Source organism: Amphiura filiformis, chromosome 13 (genome assembly GCF_039555335.1).
Source record: "Amphiura filiformis chromosome 13, Afil_fr2py, whole genome shotgun sequence".
Taxonomy (NCBI): domain Eukaryota; kingdom Metazoa; phylum Echinodermata; class Ophiuroidea; order Amphilepidida; family Amphiuridae; genus Amphiura; species Amphiura filiformis.
The window spans coordinates 35781872-35802634 of NC_092640.1; the positions used below are offsets into that span (position 1 = coordinate 35781872).

The following is a 20763-nucleotide window of genomic DNA, read 5'->3' on the forward strand; positions in this document are numbered from 1 at the left end:
TTTTCCACATTTTTGGTAATAAGTATCAAACATTCATAATTGGCGGTCATTTCAAATCATCTCTAAGTCAACGAGGTTCAGGAATGTCCTCTCATTGTTAATTGTTGATTATACATACCTAAAATACAATGTTTTGTTATCCACCACTTGAACAGGATTTAGTTAAAGCAAACAAAGACAAGAACTATTCTATAGAAATATGTAGAAGCTTATTATCCTCTTGAGCAATGAATATGATTATTGATTGGTTTAAACAGTGTTTAATGAGATACTTGTCGCACCGAATTGAGATACGACCTTCACGCACATTTTACACTGTAACTCAGAATACAATTTGCCGAGTTTACGGCTCATTCGTAGTGTCCACTCACAAATATGGAATAAATCATGTTGTAAATTTAGAAAATCCGTCAGAACGGTGACATTTTAGTCAAGTCTTATCTCGCTTGCGACCACGTGTGGCATGAGTGGTGTGTGTAAATCTGCCCTAAGATATTTAATAATAATAATTTTTACAGCACTGTATACAGTACACTAGCTAGTATTCATTGTGTATTGAAATATTAAGATTTTCCTAGAATACGAGGATAGCCTTCATCCCGTAAATAATTACCTTAAAAGTTGTTACTATATCAAAACCAAGGGAATGAATGACCACTGCTAAAAGTCAAAGGTGGCATACTTTTTTCACAACATATAAGCATTGAATGAATCAGATATCATACTAGTAGTACGCACATGCTGCATAATTTTACGGCCAGTGCAACCTCGTTCATGGATATTTTGACTACTTTAATGAACTGTATCATTGAGTATCGACTCGAAATCCACGAATCTAGGACATCAGTTTTACTTCGTGTGTCAGGTATACAGTGTGCATATCGAATTGACTAAATGATTTAGGGATTTTCCTTTGTCGGCCGTGTAATCGAATGGAATGATTTTGAAACTTTAAAACGCTCACAAAATCACAAATAAACAAGTATTATTATAATCTAAAACCGACAATAAACCCCACTGAACTTAACATCCAAATCAATTAATTACGGTAAGAACGTTAATTATTACTTGCTGAATGACGCATAACGGTTTTCCCACGGTTTTCACTAAGCAGCCCTTTCAAATATCAAATCAATGCGTGGGTGAGAACAAATTGAGAGCGAATTAATAGTTAATTATTTTCCTTCTGTTCTAAATTTGTCTTTTTTTAAAACATGCTCATGATTTTTACTTAGTTGGTTGACTTCTCTCCCTTTAGCTCTTCCTCTCTCTCACCCTTACTCTTCATCCATCTCCATTTCCCACTATCCTCTCTCTCCTCTCTCTCTCCCACCACTCTCTCACTCTCTCGCTTCTCTTACCTTTTCTCTTCTCATCATTATTTGTTTATCCTCCACATCCATTACTGTATTGCTCTCCAAACTTAACCCTGTAAAAACATTAATGACCTCTGCAAAGCCCGGGGTGGGGGGTCACTCCCATTGTGGCCTGTACACCATCCGCGATAATCAACTTTTGAAAAGCACCTAAACAAGGATTTAACCCTTGGCTAAAACAATACCCTAAACAGGTGTTTTCACACCCTAAACAGGGATTTTATTCCTTGCATTAAATTTCATACCCTAAATTTCATTCCCGCGTATTAGCAATTTCAATTTTGCTACCCTTTTTCCAATAATTCATGTTTTTGACACCCTAAACGCGTTACGCGCGTACCGTGCTTACCCACGAAAAACTACCCATTTTACGCGTTTTCATTATCGCGGATGGTGTACAGGCCACAATGGGAGTGACCCCCCGAGCTTTGCAGAGGTCATTAATGTTTTTACAGGGTTAAGTTTGCTTGTTTGAAACCTTTCCCAAACGTTCGTGCTATTTATGCATAAAACGGCTAATCTATCTTTACAAAACGCGTCTTTTTTTTTTTTCTTTTGGCTAAAGATGGCATTATGAGATTTATCTTTTATCATTACACTCATCCGCTCAACTGCCACGGTGGCCGAGTGGTAAAGTGCTAGACGCGTAATCGAAGGAAGTTTAGAATCGCTGGTTCGAGTCCCAACGAAGCCTGTGGAAACTTTTTTTTCTTCAAAATTCATGATCGCATTCCGAAATGAGTCACTTGTCGGTAAATCATGTATCGTATCCTTAAAATTACACGGGATACCTTGTGCCTGTCTATATCAAACACAGATTGCATTAAAAAGAAACGACCTATAAAATTATTCATTACACCACATTCGAGTCTGAACTAAATAGACAGATCTGGGTTTGCATGTTCTGTTAAAACTTCATTAACATTGATTAAAATCGTGAAAATGTTTAACAATAAGATAACACACTTCAATGTTCGTTATAAATCGAACAACAAAGATTCTTGTAGTTGTACAAATTTTAAAGGTTAATCATTACGTGGATAGTGCCTATGAAATCGAAGCAGAAAGATGCGTGAAAAAAAATCCACACAGGTCATAGGTTAACACAGGTTAATAGCACAGTAGGGCTTAATAGTAGATTTTACCCCATCCCCACTTGAAGTAATACTCAAATGATAAAGCGATTTCTTTCAACTTATCTACAAAGAGCGCCAATATTCCATATTATCATCATGTACGCTATATTCCCAGAAGTGTCACTTATGATCATCTCTTATGTGTCAATCACACTGGGTTGTATTATATTTAAGCGATAAATTAAGTCACGCTTTTGACAACGCTTAAACCCGATATGTTTGTTGTTCACGAGTATCCCTTAGGCTATACAGCATCACATCGGTGACTATTTGAAGATATATATTATGCATATTTTGGGGATTTAAGCAATATTCTACTACCACCACAACCTATTATTGAAATTCACGCACTTTGATTTGTCAACACACGTCACGTGAATGCACATTATTCTGCAATAATGTGTCAAGAGTAACGGCTGGGGTAATACAACCTACGCATAGCATTACGCTTGGTTACACGTACAATAATTCCGCGATATCCGCTGTCACTTCCGCTGTAGATACGCCGCGTGCGTAGGCCTATGCGTTCCACATTGAAGCAAACAACATAAAATATTTAGGCTAAAAAGAGATATATCTTTTTGAATCGCACAATTTTTTGGTAATAGAATAGAATAAAATTTTCAGCATTTACTTAGAAATGTGTCCTCGCCAGTAAAAACGTTTAAATAATGGGTAAGGCGCTGCCTGAGACATATTATTCGGGTGCAAAGTATACTGCATTAACTTTGATCTCTTAATTGCATGAAAGAGAAAATTTCAATTTCGATAAAGAGGGGAGGAGGAGGAGGAGGAGGAGGAGGAGGAGGAGGAGGAGGAGGAGGAGGAGGAGGAGGAGGAGGAGGAGGAGGAGGAGGAGGAGGAGGAGGAGAAGTTGAAGTAAAAGAAGAAGAAGAAACAAAATGACAAGTAAGACAAGAAGATATATTCAATATTAGCGTTGTCACATACAATATCCACGTACAATTATCCACTGACTTCAGTATATTTCCGTAACCCTTCTTGTGCGATAAAAGCTTATAGATTGAAATGTCGACAAAAACACATTTTAAATGTTCTTATAGTCAATTTTTAATAAACTAAATCTGCACACCGTGTACTATGTAATAAGTAAAGGTAAAGCCATGCCTAATTATGGTAATTTATTGTAAAAACAAAAGGAATTAAGGAGAAAATCTAAAGAAGAAAATCTATTATAATCAATAAGAGAGAAAGAGAGAAAAAAATGAAGCAGCAATGCTTCACTGAATGCTGAATGCTCTAGTTACGAATTTACATAAATGCTCTAGTTCCGTATTTACATATTACGAAGAAAATGTAACGTTGATATTACATGTAATTTGAGAAAAATGGAAAGCAGAGGAAAAAAAAAGGAAAAGAAGACACAGAATAAAAATGAATACCCTAGTTACATACATTGTGCATGTGAACTTTAATGTCGCATAAAATATTCAATGATGAATCAAAAGAAGCAGCCAATACAGCCTATTTTCGTAGCCCCTTAAGTGCGATTATAGGCTCGACAGGTAAAAACTAAATCAAATCTTGCTTTAAGGGCTCTATGAGCGTTTGGACAGTATTTTTTGTGGGACATAAGAGCACATCCATATCTTTAATAAAAATGTCAAAATGTTAAGTACATAGGCCTATCATTAGATTGATAAAGTTTACTTCGATGACTGTTAAATATCAAAAATATCAATTTTTAAATAATTTGCCATAAAATGTGTATTACATCGCGAATTAAAAAAAATCAACAATATTTGATATCAGAAGGACATTTGTCGTATTCAGAATGCAATTCGGTATGTCTGATGTGCTCTCATGTACCACAAAAAATACTGTCCAAACGCTCATACTAGAGCCCTTAAATTTACGTTTTTCTTCTTTATTACTGTACCAAGGTTTTGATTTGCACACCATATCTATCATAATGAATAAGGAGCATGCAATTAATGATCGTTACCATGGTTACCTATTCTTATTTTTTTCAGCCCAAAGATTTTACTTTGCATAGTTAGACAATATCAACATCTCAGTGACACAAATCCGTACGCAAACCGCTCGCTGTGTTTGAAACACTTGATCTTACTTTTTCCCAACAACGACTCATGTTTCTGTAAGATAGCTTTTATTGCTTCAACTCGTCAATTACATCTTCAAGAGTTTGTACAGTTTTCAATAGAACTTGAGACCTAACGTTAGCATAAAACGCCTCCGATCGACAGACATCCTTTTCCAAATCAATCTACATAATTATAAGAAAACTAAAGCAGAAGACATCCGAGACAAAGTGGATAGCTCGTTTATTCAAATTAAATTGCCTTTCTTCTTGAATATAATAATAACCGCATGTCTCGCTAAAGCCATATTGTAACATTTCCATTAAAATAGATTATGTATTTCTTTTCCACAAAATGGTATAGTTGAATGTTTCAATGAAAATGAATATAAAACCAAGCACGATTACTGCTATCCTCTTTGGCCAATATCATTCCAGCTGGCCAAGCCCACCCCAATGACACCACAGTGGATAAATTAACTGATAGAAAAATGTTGACATGTCTATTAATAGGGGATCAACAGGATAATTGGGGGATTTGTAGTTCTAGTTTTATTCCTTTTTTCGTAAGGAAACTGGACAGAACCGTCCACTTTTAATTTTGAGCCAAACAAATGAGACAAAACAGTGCAAATCGGTATCTAATTCCAGCGCGTTTGTCGCCAATACGTGCACTCTGTCTATCGTGACGGTGGTCGGTCCTGTTGATGTGTTATGACCATCCCATACGCTACGTGCATACAGTGTTATGAACATTGCGTATGCGTTCGACTAGTATTTCGATTGTGTAAATAAACGACCTGACGTGTCGTTTTAAAAATCTTAGATTATATCAAAAATACAACACATAAAGTCCCGAATTTTTGTAGGGTATGTTAGTTTATTCGAGTACACTACAAATGTGTAAAAAGTTCGAGGGCATTCCCCTCAGCAAACGTTACAACATAGCTTTATTAACGAAAACACTACTTGCAATATAGCATCTTAATTTGGTTCAAGAAAATCTATAGATTTCATCATTAAACATTTTAACTAGCCAAGACATAATAACTAACATTCTCTCAATACAATGTTAACAAATGTGACTGGACACCACGAATCAGCCGTAAAGTCGGCCCCGGTCAATTTTGTTTTATTTCGTGTTTAGAAAATATATATCATATATCATAAGCATTAAAACGGTATATCATTTGACTTCAAACGATATCCAGAAGCGGGGTTATGGTTTATTGAACTATGTTCCTTCAACAAAATTGTACCTTTTATCGGTTTTACATGTGTCTCTTTTTCCACATTTTTGGTAATAAATATCAAACATTCATAATTGGCGGTAATTTTAAATCATCTCCAAGTTAACGAGGTTCAGGAATGTCCTATCATTGTTAATTGTTGATTATACATACCTAGACAAAATACAATGCTTTGTTATCCACCACTTGAAAAAAGGATTTAGCCAAAGCAAACAAAGACAAGAACTATTCAATAGAAATAGGTAGAAGCTTATTATCCTCTTCAGCAATGAATATGATTATTGATTGGTTTAAACAGTGTTTGATGAGATACTTGTCGCACCGAGTTGAGATAGCTATGAATACGACCTTCACGCACATTTTACACTGTAACTCAGAATACAATTTGCCGAGTTTACGGCTCATTCGTAGTGTCCACTCACAAATATGGAGAAATATCAGAACGGTGACATTTTAGTCAAGTCTTATCACGCTTGCGACCACGTGTGGCATGAGTGGTGTGTGTAAATCTGCCCTAAGATATTTAATAATAATAATGTTTACAGCACTGTATACAGTACACTAGCTAGTATTCATTGTGTATTGAAATATTAAGATTTTCGTAGAATACGAGGATAGCCTTCATCCCGTAAATAATTACCTTAAAAGTTGTTACTATTTCAAAACTAAGGGAATGAATGACCACTGCTACAAGTCAAAGGTGGCATACTTTTTTTACAACATATAAGTATTGAATGAATCAGATTTCATACTAGTACGCACATGCTGCATAATTTTACGGCCAGTGCAACCTCGTTCATGGATATTTTGACTACTTTAATGAACTGTATCAATGAGTATCGACTCGAAATACACGAATCTAGGAAAACCATGATAAGTACTATCAGCTTTCTTTTGCAATCGTTGTCTATTTTACTTCAAGATAACAGGTATAGTTGAAACAGCTCGAATTGACTAAATGATTTAGGATTTTCCTTTGTCGGCCGTGTAATCGAATGGAATGATTTTGAAACTTTAAAACGCTCACAAATCACAAATAAGGTATTCATATTATTACAATCTAAAACCGACAATAAACCCCACTGAACTTAACATCCAAATCAATTAATTACGGTAAGAACGTTAATTATTACTTGCTGAATGACAAACGGTTTTCCCACGGTTTTCCCTAAGCCCCTTTCAAATATCAAATCAATGCGTGGGTGAGAACAAATCGAGAGCGAATTACTAGTTAATTATTTTCATTATTTTCCAAATTTGACATTTTTTTAAAACACGCTCATGATTTTTACTTAGTTGGTTGACTTCTCTCCCTTTAGATCTTCCTCTCTCTTACCCTACCTTTTCCTCCATCTCCATTTCCCCTTCCCCCTATCCTCTCTCTCCCACCACTCTCTCACTCTCTCGTTTCTCTTAATTTTTCTTCTCATCATTATTTGTTTATCCTCCACATTCATTACTGTTTTGCTCTCCTAACTTAACCCTGTAAAAACATTAATGACCTCTGCAAAGTTAATGCCAGGGTGCCAAAGGTCTATCCTCATTTTTGTCATGACATTGTTTAGTTCATGACTGTGAATAATAACTTGGGGGTACTTTTCATGTACAAGGGATTTGCCTCAGACAACCGATCACTTTCCTTTCTGCCCCTGTCTCCTTTCTTGTTGGTTTGCTCTATAAACGATCATACATATTCCTTTTGATTGACAAACAAACAGATATGTGTAAATTTACAGTATCCAAGGCAACCTATTTTGTCACACTACATCATCTCTTAATCTGCATATATAAGTGAGCAACGGCAAGTGTGGCCTTTTGGCCTTTATTATGACAGGCAACGCATTTAAGATAGAAATCTATCTTGTGTATTCAGTCCGTCCTTAAGGATTTTGCCTTTTTGGCATTTTAAGCATGACCGTTTTAATCCAGAGATAAAAATAGTGGGTGGGTAATCACTTAGTAGCATCTTACTATAACGTGTATCTAAAAAAAATAAAATACTTTTTAAATAATTTCTTTCGACTATAAAAAAAGAAAGAGAGAAAAATATTATATACCATTAAAGTTCCACATCTTTGGACATTTCTTGATCAGGAAAATGTCGCGTTTCTCTAAATTCCGCTGGCAAACGAAGGATGTGCCCTAGGAATCTTAGCTATAGCCTGGGGATTGCTTATACAGTATAGACGAATCCAACGAGCCAAGTCATGGTCTGGATTTGGTCGGCCATTATTGGGTCCCCGCATGCACCAAACAGGTGTTGTGAGTGCCCAATTAGGTGGATTAAACCAGCTTAAAATTCGATGTTAGATTCTTTTGTGTTGTAAACTGTCATCATTCTTTTGTCTACGTGTAACACCGGTGATAGAATGCAGCTTAAAATACCCTTCAAGGCCGCATCATTTCAAATTTTAGGTGAGATAGCTGGGTCCCCGTCGCGGCTATGTCTGCCATTGAGGTGTAGGAATGCGTGAAATTGGATTCGTCTATAGTGTTGATAAGAGGTTTAGTGTTGGTCATGTGATATAACGATTGTTTGAGATATGATCCTTCTGTTCAATATCTAGCACTCAGCAAATCTTCGTATACCTTTTGTTGTCATCCGTTGTTAAGGTGGTAATGAGCTTGGGCAAAAATTGCATTGATCAGTTCATAGTGAGCCTATAGAAGAACTCAAATATCACATATATGGTCGAATCCAACGAAAAGTGTACACGGCATGTTCAGGGCCATAACTTAAAAGTATTAATCAATTGGGATTCGTTTTTGTATTGTGTTTATTCCCTTGATCATACGCTTTCGGGCCATATATAATAAGACCCCTTCTGTGTGAAAAAAAATCGTAGACACAGAGACCCCAAAACATGCTATTTTTTCCCATTTTTTCAAAATATTTCTTAAAGTATTTTAAAAACATCTAAATCAGTTATGAAAAGAAGTCATTGATTGAATCTAAATTGATTTCCTGAAGGTGTGTTGATTCAAAGATTGCCTGTTCAATTTTTCACATATTTGTACATAATTATGAATTTTTCCTGATAATTTTTTGGTATTTTTTTTTACATTACCTACGAATACAATTTTTCATAGCACTAGATATATCTTTCAAATCACTAATAAATTCGCAATTGATACAAGCTTTGATATGTCCAATACTGAAATGCATTGCATTCGGACATCTTTATTATTGTGTTTAGCTGCCAGAAATTCTAAATGGCACAAAGGTAGGTTTGGTAAAAAATATGTTTACCTCCGAATACATGTTAAAAGCTGTGCCATTTCCACAAAGTGAGAGAATAGTAAACAATAGTTAAGCAATAGGTGCAGGGTAATACACTCTTTATTTCTACCAAGTTTCAATAACCTGCGTTTAAATATTTCTAAGATGTCAACAATAAAAGCAAGTATTCGTAGGTAAATTTCGGTAACCGAATGTTACCTACGAATACACTTTGACATTATGACAGTATTGTGAAACACCGCCATTCATGCCAATGCCCATATTGGTACATAACGAAGGCCTGTATGTTTGCTATCAAATCATATGTCAATGAAAGTTGCGAATTCACATACATGCTCACCATGCAAAACTGAATACGGCTTAATTGGTGAAAAATATGTACTGAAATAGACGACGGTCTGCTCATTTGAAAGAAAAATCAGATTCAAAGAAGATTAGAAGGGGATAAATACTTAGATTTGTCAACTGTCAGGTGTGCTTCATTTTAAGTGTTTACCGACCTTCTGGTTTCTGAGTAATTTGTGTCCAAATTGATTTATTCGAAGGTAACTTTTGACGTTTTCGCTAAGGTTACCTACGAATACCATCATGGAAAAAACGACTGTTCTCATTGTCTCATGATCTAGACAACACATTGATGGACCCTGGTATAAAGCTAATTGTAGTTGCCCTCAAACGAAAGGCCACAAGACGTAACTGACTCCAAGATGGACTTCACAAGTCTGCAATAACGGTTTTAAGCGATTTGTGTTTAACCAAATTAAAGTCACTTTAGTGCCTTTGTTTCTTACTTCAATCCTCTTTCAACCGCTGTGAACTTACATTATTAACATGATAGGGTCTAAAGTATCAATAAACGCACATAAAGAAAATAATACATTCAAAGTGCTTTATAAAATGAAGTTTTGATTGCGATATCCACCAAAAAAAAGAAAAAATTTACCTACAAATACTGAAATGTTACTTACGAATACAGCATAATACAAGACATGTGTAATGAAGTGTCCCTACCAATGGAAATTAATTGTCAAAAACTTTAAGCGGTACCCCAGGACACTATTATTACCCATATACGGATTCATTCAACAATTATTTATTATGTAAAATTGCTGATTAACTACTTGTATATCAAAATGAAGTGGTCAAAATCTTGATAAAAGCATCAAAAAAATTTTTGATCTAAGTTAATAGCATTTATTCATTTGGACGTACCATCTGAAAAAAAAAAAAAAACTACCATTTTATTAATTCATTACCATAATAGCAAAATTTAAACCTATAAACTCAATATGGATATTGTTAAATCGCTCATGTTACCTACGAATACCCGGGTTTCTTCACCTTTTCATTGTATAAAGCGTTAGGTGTATGCGTATAATTCCTAATATTCTTGAAAACATATATCATACTCGTTCTTATACAATGTGTAAATTGATTCATACTCATTTGATAAATAAAATACAGAAACTGACCTAAACTTCATTTTCAAAATAAACTAGCATAAATTGACTAAGATCATATTGATCGCGTTATAAAAATAAAAACAAATATTTTCTGGTTGAGTTAGCATTTTCCTGACACCCTGTGGTCTACATTACACGAAAAAAGCGTTAATGGGAATATTCCATTTGTTTTAGGTTGATTAGTATTGCGATAGTGAAAGCATCCTAGTGGTATTCGTAGGTAACATTGGGTTTGATATCACATTTACTATCACACGTCCTGGATTTATTTTCAAGATTAGTAATGGCACCTTTGGTTCCTATAAGGCCAATATGTCATCAATCAATAGGCAAAAGGAAAAAATTGTGGAGACATTTTTATTTCGGACTTTTATTTTTGGCCCGTGGACACTTTTGGATGGATTCGACCATATACTTGTGTAGGTTATGTGGTTCTTGAGTTACGTTGTAACAACAAGTTTGTAAAACGTATACCTAACTCATTATAACAACAACAAATCAAGCAAGTTTTCAAAGTATATGCTTTGTAGAATGAACTTTTGCAAAATATGAATATGTTCTTTTTTTCAATATTATATTGATTTAGAATGAAAACTAATTTTTTGGATTTCGTTAGGCATGAGCGCTTGAAACATCTCAGGCCAAGTAATTTTACACCGTACGATCTGATTTTCAAATTGCACCAATTTTCACAAAATCGTTTAAATCTGGACGAATTAGAATTCTTTTAACACCAGGTGTTAATCTCAAGCTAATACGTTTATATCAATTCTTAATCAATTATGTTTTAAGAAGTATGAGCCTTCAAACAAGTATGGGCCTTTCTTTTTATGCAGTGTTTGGTCCAAAACCATTATTTCTCTTAAATTTCTAATATTACACATTCTGTATTGTAAAACATGTATGGACATGAATAAGAATAAAAACGGACATGCGGAAAAAACCCTTGTAATGTCGCAATGAAACACTAAATGCTAAATACTATCTTTTTTAAAATAAAACACTAACCAATGAACTAGCTTGTTATTACGCTATAAGAGATACAATGCATTTTATTGGTTAAATATCAATCGCAAGTTGCTTGCGATTTAATTATCAATTCAGCTTTCCAATAACCTCAGGTGCGTCGTGGGCAATTCGATTATATTAGTCTATGAAATTACCGTTTGGACTTAATAACCGTTGGTAATAGCCTTGGTTATCGGTTTCTTACTTTGCAAACAACAATATTGTTTTCATTGTATACAGTTATTATGAATGTCATTCTTTTGATTACATCCTAAATATATTGATAACATCAAGTTATGGTTTCTCATATATCTATAGGGTCTACCTAGCAAACACAAAAACGTTTTAAAAACGTTTTTAATAAGTTATATTTTGGCTTTTGGTTTACATAAAAACATTTTAATAACATGAAAATGTCGGGTTATATAAAGGTCATGAAAACGTTTTAAAACGTTTTGTATGAAAACACACTAACAATATTTTTTAAATGTTTTCAAAAATGTTATTGTAAACTATTTTTGCAAACATTTTTTGCAAAATATTTTGTCAACACTTAAATAACATTGTGTTAAAATATTTGAAATTACACAGAAATGTTCTTAAAATGTTTTTTCAAAACGTTTTAATAACATTTTAATGTCGGGTTATATAAAGGTCATAAAACGTTTTTAAAACGTTATTGCAAATATTTTGGGCAAACATTTTTCGCAAAATATTTTTTAACCCCAAAATAACATTCTGTTTAGAATGTTTTGTATCAAGTTTTCAAAAATGTTTTTGGAATGTTATTAAAACGTTTTATACCCATTATATAACCCGACATTTAAACGTTTTCCCTAAAACTTTTGTTTGTTTGCTGAGTAGTAGATTATCAAAAAATGATTTTATATTTTAATATTATGAAAACGTTTTCCTTTATATAACCCGACATTTAAACGTTTTCTGACAACCTTTTATAACCTTTTGCGAATGATGTCGAAAACGTTTTGTGTTTGCTGGGTATATAATATTTCGCATGCAGTAGCGTGGAGAATGTACACAAATAAATATGAGTGAGAACTGTTAGAGGAAGACCGTACGATTAACAACCTCATCCTCACATAATAACGTGTTATTGATTCAGTGAAATATTACGGGTAAAATTGATTTGTTTGTTTTTATTGCAAGACTAATCAAGGAACTAACACAGTTATCTATTATTGCGGTTAAAAGTTTCCACTGGCTCGAAATAGCGGGTCAAAGTTGATCTATTAGCATTCAAATTGCATATTTTCGCGCTCATTTCTCTCGGAAGTAACGTTGGTCGAAGTAGCTAACAAACTCGATTTTCATTATCTAAATCAATATATTATTGAAAAATAAGACTTTGATGTTTTGCAAAATTTCATTCTACAAATCATATGCTTTGAAAACTTGATTGATTTATTGTTGTTAATGAGTTATGTACTTTTTACAAAAGTGTCGTTGTTTCAGCCTTCTTTACAGCATAATTCAAGAACCGCAGGACCTACAAAAGTATATCTGTGATATTTGAATTCTTCTACACGCCCGCTATGAAATGATCAACGCAGATTTTGCCAAAGCTTACTACCATTTGCAAGATGCTGTGAACTACCAAATCGCAACAGTTTAAAATACTTGCTAACCGTACGTTCTGCAGCCGGATATTTTTCGCTTGTAGCTCTACTATTCCTGGTTGGACATTGTTCATGAAGGGCATACCATAATGTCGACAGAGGAGGGAAGAAATAATCTCTTTTCATTTTGCAAGCTAAATTGTAACTAACAATGGGTTAACCTATATTACACTATATACACCCCCTTCCCCAATATGGAACTACTCAATTAAGGTAATTAGTAGCACGTTATCCTTATATTGTTTAATTCCCTTTAAGAAATGACAAAAAGCCCCCGAGTAAACCTATGATGAATCTAAGTAATTGGTAAATATTATGTATGTGGCTTTCGGTACTGAATACTTATTCAGTTAAAAAAACAGAATCATCTGCCTTCAGCCGGCACTTCATAACATGCTCGCCCACGCACAATGTTAATTCAAGCTTATACTTGACCAGGGAGAATTCTGTAAGAATCTAAAATATTGAATAATATGGCTTGGCTGCATATTTTGTAACCTCATGCATCAATTCAGAATATTTGGGTAAAACGTTCTACAAATATCATATTCTAGACGCTTCTGGAACTCAATCACTGTTTCTGTTATGGAAAATACACAAGAAACTATTGAATTTTGAACATTAATCCACGAGGTGCTAGCCGAGTTGATTAATTTCAAGAATTTAAAGTTTCGAGTGTATTCTTGCTAAAACTATGGATTCTAATATGCAATCTGCGAATGTTACTAGGATCCATTTAAAATGTTTGTTACACACATTAAATAAACGTCGAGGGTGATGGTGGGGTGGGGTGGGGTGGGGTGGGGTTGGGGGGTTGGGGGGTGTGTGTGGGAGGGTTGGGTGGGGTTGGGGTTGGGTAAGCTATTTGAAGCATATTGAAATAAGTTATTCCAGTTAAAATTCACACACCCCAATGGAAGACATGACCTTAATCTTCCACACAGCGAGTGTGAATTCAAATTGGGGTTATCTGAATGGATGACTCTACACTCTAATCTACACTCCATGTATGGGAGATTAAGGGGGTGTATGGACTGGAATTACCCAATGCACGCACGTAACGTAAATTTACATGTTCCAGGATATATGATAATGGTAATGATAATACAACGAAAGAGAAAACTAACAAAAGATAAATCTACAATATTTCAAGATTTGTGTGGAATGATTTTGGCCCTTTAAGAATTTGGTGCCTGTCTATATCAACCACAGATTGCATTAAAAAGAAACAACATATAAAATTATTGATTAAACAACATGTGAGTCTGAACTAAATAGACAAATCTGGGTATGCATGTTCTGTTAAAACTTCATTAACATTGATTAAAATCGTGAAAATGTTTAACAATGAGATAACACACTTCAATGTTCGTTATAAATCGAACAACATAGATTCCTGTTGTTGTACAAATGGTAAAGGTAAATCATTACGTGGATTGTGCCTATCAAATAAACATCTCAAAAAAAGTAACTAACCCCTTAAATATTGGCCATTTATCAAAAACGGGCTATTGTATAACAAATCTGTAAAATGCGTTGGAAGCAGAATTTAGTCCTGCGCATTTTGACACCTCATTTGATACGATAGCCTAGAAAAAAAGCCCAATAAAACACCGGTCAATTTAATGTAATAATAATAATAATACTTTATTTTTATATAGCGCATTTACAGCAAAAGAGATCACAAAGCGCTGAACAATATTAAAACTAAATATAATAGTACAGATTTTAAAGTTGCACTTACCATGTTGCTTTAAAACACTCAGATATCATTACACAGATTTCCTTCCATTATACTGAATACAAATCAATAGAATTTACGGCAACTTTCAAATCTTGGATTACATTGATTTAAATGTACGCCGTGACGGCAATATTTAGTCAATTGCTACAAATGAGGTGTCAAAATGTGCAGAAATAAATCTGCTTCCAACGCATTTTACAGATTTGTAATACAATCGCCCGTTTTTGAATAATGGCCATTATTTAAGGGGGGTAGTTACTTTTTTGAGATGTTTATATAGAAGCAGAAAGACGCGTGAAAAAAATTACAGGTCATATTGTCATCCAAATCTTTAACCTAATTTAATCAGTTAATAGCACAATAGGGCTTAATAGCCTTAAAAGGCTATTGTGATATTGACTGGCCTAAACATAGCTATTAAGGATGACGGATATATATGACCTGTGATTTTAGTTTTTTACGGGTCTTTCCACTAAGATTTAAGGGTAGACGAGGTATTGTTGGTCGAAGCAACCTAAAAATCGATTTTCATTATCTAGATCAATATATTATTGAAAATTAACACCTTGATGCTTTGCAAAGGTTCATTCTACAAATCGTATACTTTGCAAACTTGCTTAATTTATTGTTGTTAATGAGGTATGTACGTTTTACAAAAGTGTTGTTGTTTCAGACCTCTTTACAACGTAACTCAAGAACCGCAGCACCTATAAAAGTATGTCTGTGATATTTTATTTCTTCTACACGCTCGCTATGAATTGAGCAATGCAGTTTTTGCCAAAGCTCACTACCATTCGTAAGATGCTGTGAACTACCAAATCACAACAGTTTAAAATAATTAATAACCTTAAAGGCACTATCCACGTAAAGCTTTATTTACGAGTATAACATTAAAAAATTTGATTTTGATTTGGTTATTCTGGCAACTATGTTTTGGTCCACAGTGACGTCATAATCCTTTGCTATTCAATCAAGAGTTAGAGTTAAGAAGCAGGATGACATCAAGTTACAACAACAACAACAACAACAACAACAACAACAAAAACCAAAACAAACACCAAAAGAACAAAACTCCCCAACGTAGGAATTATATAATGAGATAATATGATAGCCGTAGATGGATGAAAACGCTAATGAGGAATAACCGGGTTAATGACTTGTTTAGACAAGTCGTTTTCCGATACGTGGGTCTTCAGTGAGTTAATGGTTGTTGTATAATCGTATTGTTTAGGTCTGTGGAAATTTGAAAGCTGATATGTTTGAATTTGTTGCCAATTCAGTTTATTTAATTGAAGTACCAAAACGTGCATTGACGTTTTTCTGTTGTGTGTCCGACCCTCCAAGAAAGAATGAAAGATTTGTGTCGTTCACAAGCAGTTAGGAGTTGTACCCTTCATAAGATTATCGGGTAAGTAATCATTTGAAAAGAGCAGCGTCACCTTAATTCTTATGATTGATGTATAACACAAAATAATCAAACAATTGTAATGTATATGGTATTATCATTGATACTTGATGCAGGACTGTATTGTATATATTGTATATATATAAAGGCTACAAAAGTATTCCTCTCATATTCTGTTATGAAGTAAAGGTATTTTCTTCGTCTATGTTAATACATGTAAAATATGACATTCAAAAGCCGCTTTAGATATGAATTTCATGCCTTGTCGTTTTCTTTTAAAAGTCAATTCTGGCACATTATTCATAATGCTACCATTATTGTATCTTTTAAGATATTATGTACTAACTTATTCCAACTCAAATGCAAACATGCAGCTTAGCTTTAATAATAATGCATACATTTTATGAGCAGGTATAGTACCGTATATATTTTGATAAACAAGCTAGATATCCATTTTTGTTTGACATGCAAATCACCATTTTCTCTATACTTTATGTACAGTATATACTTTATAAAGCAAATGTGCTTTTTTGTAATGCACTTGCACAATCTCTCATATTCGTAAAATGTCAAATCGCGCAAGCATTAGATATATACAAATTGCATATCGACCTGAATCTACTAGAAAATGGTCGATTCAGTTAAATTTTAAAGAGAAAATGGGAAATTTGGCAAACGTTACTCAAAGCATTCAAATCAATGCAAATAATTTGTTCAAAATGTAACACATTGTTTAGAAGAATCTCGCGCAAAATGAACACACAGTATAACTCTAATATAAAGCCCATACATATAGAAAAGCTTAGAAATAATTAGGCTCGTATTTAAAAATAGCATACAATGTCTCACCTTTCTGCAAATAATTTGTTCAAAACGTAACACTTCATTTAGAAGAATCTCGCGCACAATGAACACACAGTATATAACTCTAATATACAGCCCATACATATAGAAAAGCTAAGAAATAATTAGGCTCGTATTTAAAAAAGCATGTCTCACCTTTCTGTACGCCGAGATTTTGTATCAAAGAACGCTTCCCTTTATTGACAACAACACACTGCAATTATGCTATCCAAGAAGGGTAATATATCACGTAAATGCCTTTCTATAATGCATCCCAGGGTAACAGCCTCGGAGAAAGGAGAGATGTTTAAAATCGGTGCATTTTATCCGAGAGTCATCGGTGAAATGATGGGCTCTTCAATGACACTGCAAGTCTCTCATCCGGTCTCTCAACTCATCAAGTTAATATCCCGTAATCACAAGGATGTAATAATTGATGTATATCGACGCCACGCTGCACTAATCGCAAATAATACAGGGATGAGTCCAATTTACTACTTTCCCTCTTGGATTATATATATACCTGTCGTTAAACTTAATATAATAATCAAATTCAAAATTTCAAACACTGAATTTTGCACTGCTAATGCAGCTCTGTATGCTGCTATTATATTCATCCAAAGTCTGCACACTCTAAAAATATATAATGTCAAATTTACATTCAGTTGTTATTACGTTTGTTGCGTAAATTGAAGAATACCACTTGTCTTTATCTGTCTACTTTGCGTCCCGTCCGTGATTGTAAATCGTCTGTATCTTGTGTTTACACTGAATTTAAAGCAGTAGCATATGGCACATGCACCTGATCACGTGACATTGCTATATAGTTGCCGTTTTGTTTACATATAGAATTTCCATGACAGAATAGCAAGCTTTCTACTGCTAGCATGAATAGGAAATAGTACGTGTGGCTTATTTTTCTTTCATATTCTGTTTCTTACTTGTATTAGTAAATCATGATTCGATACAACGCGTACTGTACATCTATAAGATAGCATTATTTCACGTTTGAGTTTGGACACATATTAGCAGGACTGGTTAGACAGTTTTCTTTAAAAACATCAAACAATATCAACCAAAAAGGAATAAAACAGAACTGGAAAGAAAAACTAAAGAAAGAAGTATACTTTAAGAAACTAGTCTAGACATGTTTATGCTCATAGCAACGATCTTCAAAAGTTTAAGTATGTTAAATAATTTTGTTAACATTCATAATTCTAATGCTATATTCAGCATCCGATAGGGTAAATAAGAATGTCTCAAACATGTGGACCTTATTGTTAAATTATACCTCATTTGCAGGTCATTAAGCAAAGAAATTAGATATATCCATGGCAACCACTTAACTTTGACCTAATTTATATCGTTTATTATGTATAAAACATCAACATTAGTTTAATCATTATACGCGCTCATGCAAGGGTAGAAGCAACTTTTGGCAGGCCAAGGCCCGGGGGATCACTCATATATGAATGTTGTAAGCATCCGCGTGAAAGAAAACGCGGATTTAGGGTGGTTTTGAAAAGCAAAACGAGGATCCGCGCGGATCCGTGATTAGAGTCTCAAAACACTCATTTTACTAAAAGAAGGGGTGTTTTTAAAGGACAATCCTCGCTTAGGGTAGTGTTTTTTAATTACCCAATTAACTGACATTAGTGGTGACATATTTATCAAGTTAATTGGCACAAAAGAGTGGTTTCTGAGCAATTTTACGAACCAGATTTAAAAATAATCGGAGCCGACTTCAACAGCACCAATTTTAAGCTTACCGACATCACTGTCACTGAATGGCACTCTACCGACACACGCAATGGATAGGGGCAAATTTCAAACCAATTCCTCGCTTAGGTTGTTTTTATTTGAGTAAAATCCTTGTTTAGGGTTAGTTTGACAAATTTTCGACATCCTAGCTTAGGGTCATTTTTGAAAGTCAATTCACGCGGACTTTTATATATGAGTGCCAAGGAGGGGAGGCGCAAGACTTTATTCGGCATGCCGAGAGGGTATTGGAGGCAAGCAAAATTTGACAGGCCTGTGTTTTTAAATGCGCCAACCCCTGGGAAAGATTATTATTGCACAGTCTCAAAGCAATTGGTCAATATGTATGCGGACTTCAGTATTCAGCTTAAATAACGCAGATCAGCTGCTTTCTGCCAACTTCGTAACATGCTCGCCCACTCAATATTCCACCAAGGTGAGTGGAATGGAAGGAATCATAATTTCCAGGTTTAGCCACTTCACCCAAAACTTGCGGTGCACTTCTAAATATTAAGACTTTGACGAGGAAATGAGTCAAGAAAGCAATCATTATTGCATTTATATTTCTATAGGTCTTGTGGCTCTTGAGTTAAGGGATCGGATAGCAACGTTTGCACAGAACTTTTTGTGGGACATGAACATAGATACAGGAAATGTCATTCTCATTTCATTTAAATTTGATTTTCTGATTGAAGATATTTTTACAAAAAGGTCAAAACATCTTTTTGGGAAAAATAATAGACATATCTTTAATACAGATGGTTAAAATTTTCAAATGATGGACGGTGTTTCCTCCCAGCTATGTACACTTTAAGTACATATCATTAGATTATATAAAGTTTACTTCGAGGACTGTTAAATATCAAAATTAATTTTTAATTATTTGCCATAAAATTTGCACTTTTTCGCGAACTTCAAACGATCAAAATTATTTGACATCAGAATGACATTTCTTGTATTCAGAATGCAATTTTATGTATCTGATGTGCTCTCATGTTCCACAAAAAATACTGTGCAAACGTTGCTATCCGATCCCTTAACTCAAGAGCCACAAGACCTATAAATATATAAATGCGATTAATGATTGCTTTCTTGACTCATTACCTCTTCAAAGTCTTAATATTAAGTGCACAGCAAGTTTTGGGTGAAGTGGCTAAACCTGGAAATTATGATTCCTTCCATAAATATATAAATGCGATTAATGTCTGAAGTGCAAACTAAAGTTTTGAGCGTTTCCACTTCCCGGAAAAATCATGGACATTGGTGGAAATAACACCTTGGGATCTTCCAAAACTGCAGTCTGCTTTATTTGTCTCAATATTTGGAATGCAAACACCGCTAGATCCACAACCGGGTACATTCTCCGATTGCTAGGACGTGCCCGGTTGGCTTAAATTGCACATTACGGTCCCCAGTGCGAGTATGGGGTGTACGGGGTGTATGTGCATGGCTTAGATTAATAAACAAACAGATTGGAATTCCAAGCCTGTGCCCTCTAAGCGTACTCGAATTCAACTGACGCTGGTACAGCGTTCAGACCTGGCGACATCGCTTATCTTACGCGTGAAGTTTCTTTTGTGTACGCTCGCGCTATTTGTGCTATTTTTGAGTTTGCTCACGTGGTACCTGACTTATCGTCGATCCCCATAGGCAACATGACATGATTCCGCGGTAAGGTGCGTGGTGCATCACTGAATAACGCGACTTTACTCGTTCCAGGAAAAGACAAAACGACGATATAATCAAGATCTGTGTCGAATGATTTTCGCCCTTAGATTTATTATAGTCAATTCTTATAGTCAAATCAATGAAAACAATCGAAAATCACATGTGTTATGTG

General features: G+C 34.5%; 1 protein-coding gene across 1 annotated transcript in view; it reads right to left on the minus strand.

Moving 5' to 3' along the window:
- The window catches only part of LOC140167269 (uncharacterized), an 84812-nt gene extending 67139 nt beyond the window's left edge, over positions 1–17673 (minus strand). Inside the window, exon 1 of the mRNA XM_072190604.1 lies at positions 17322–17673. The gene's annotated coding sequence lies outside the window, so the exon portion shown is untranslated. The remainder of the gene's footprint in view (positions 1–17321) is intronic.
- Between the last annotated feature and the right edge of the window lie 3090 nt (positions 17674–20763).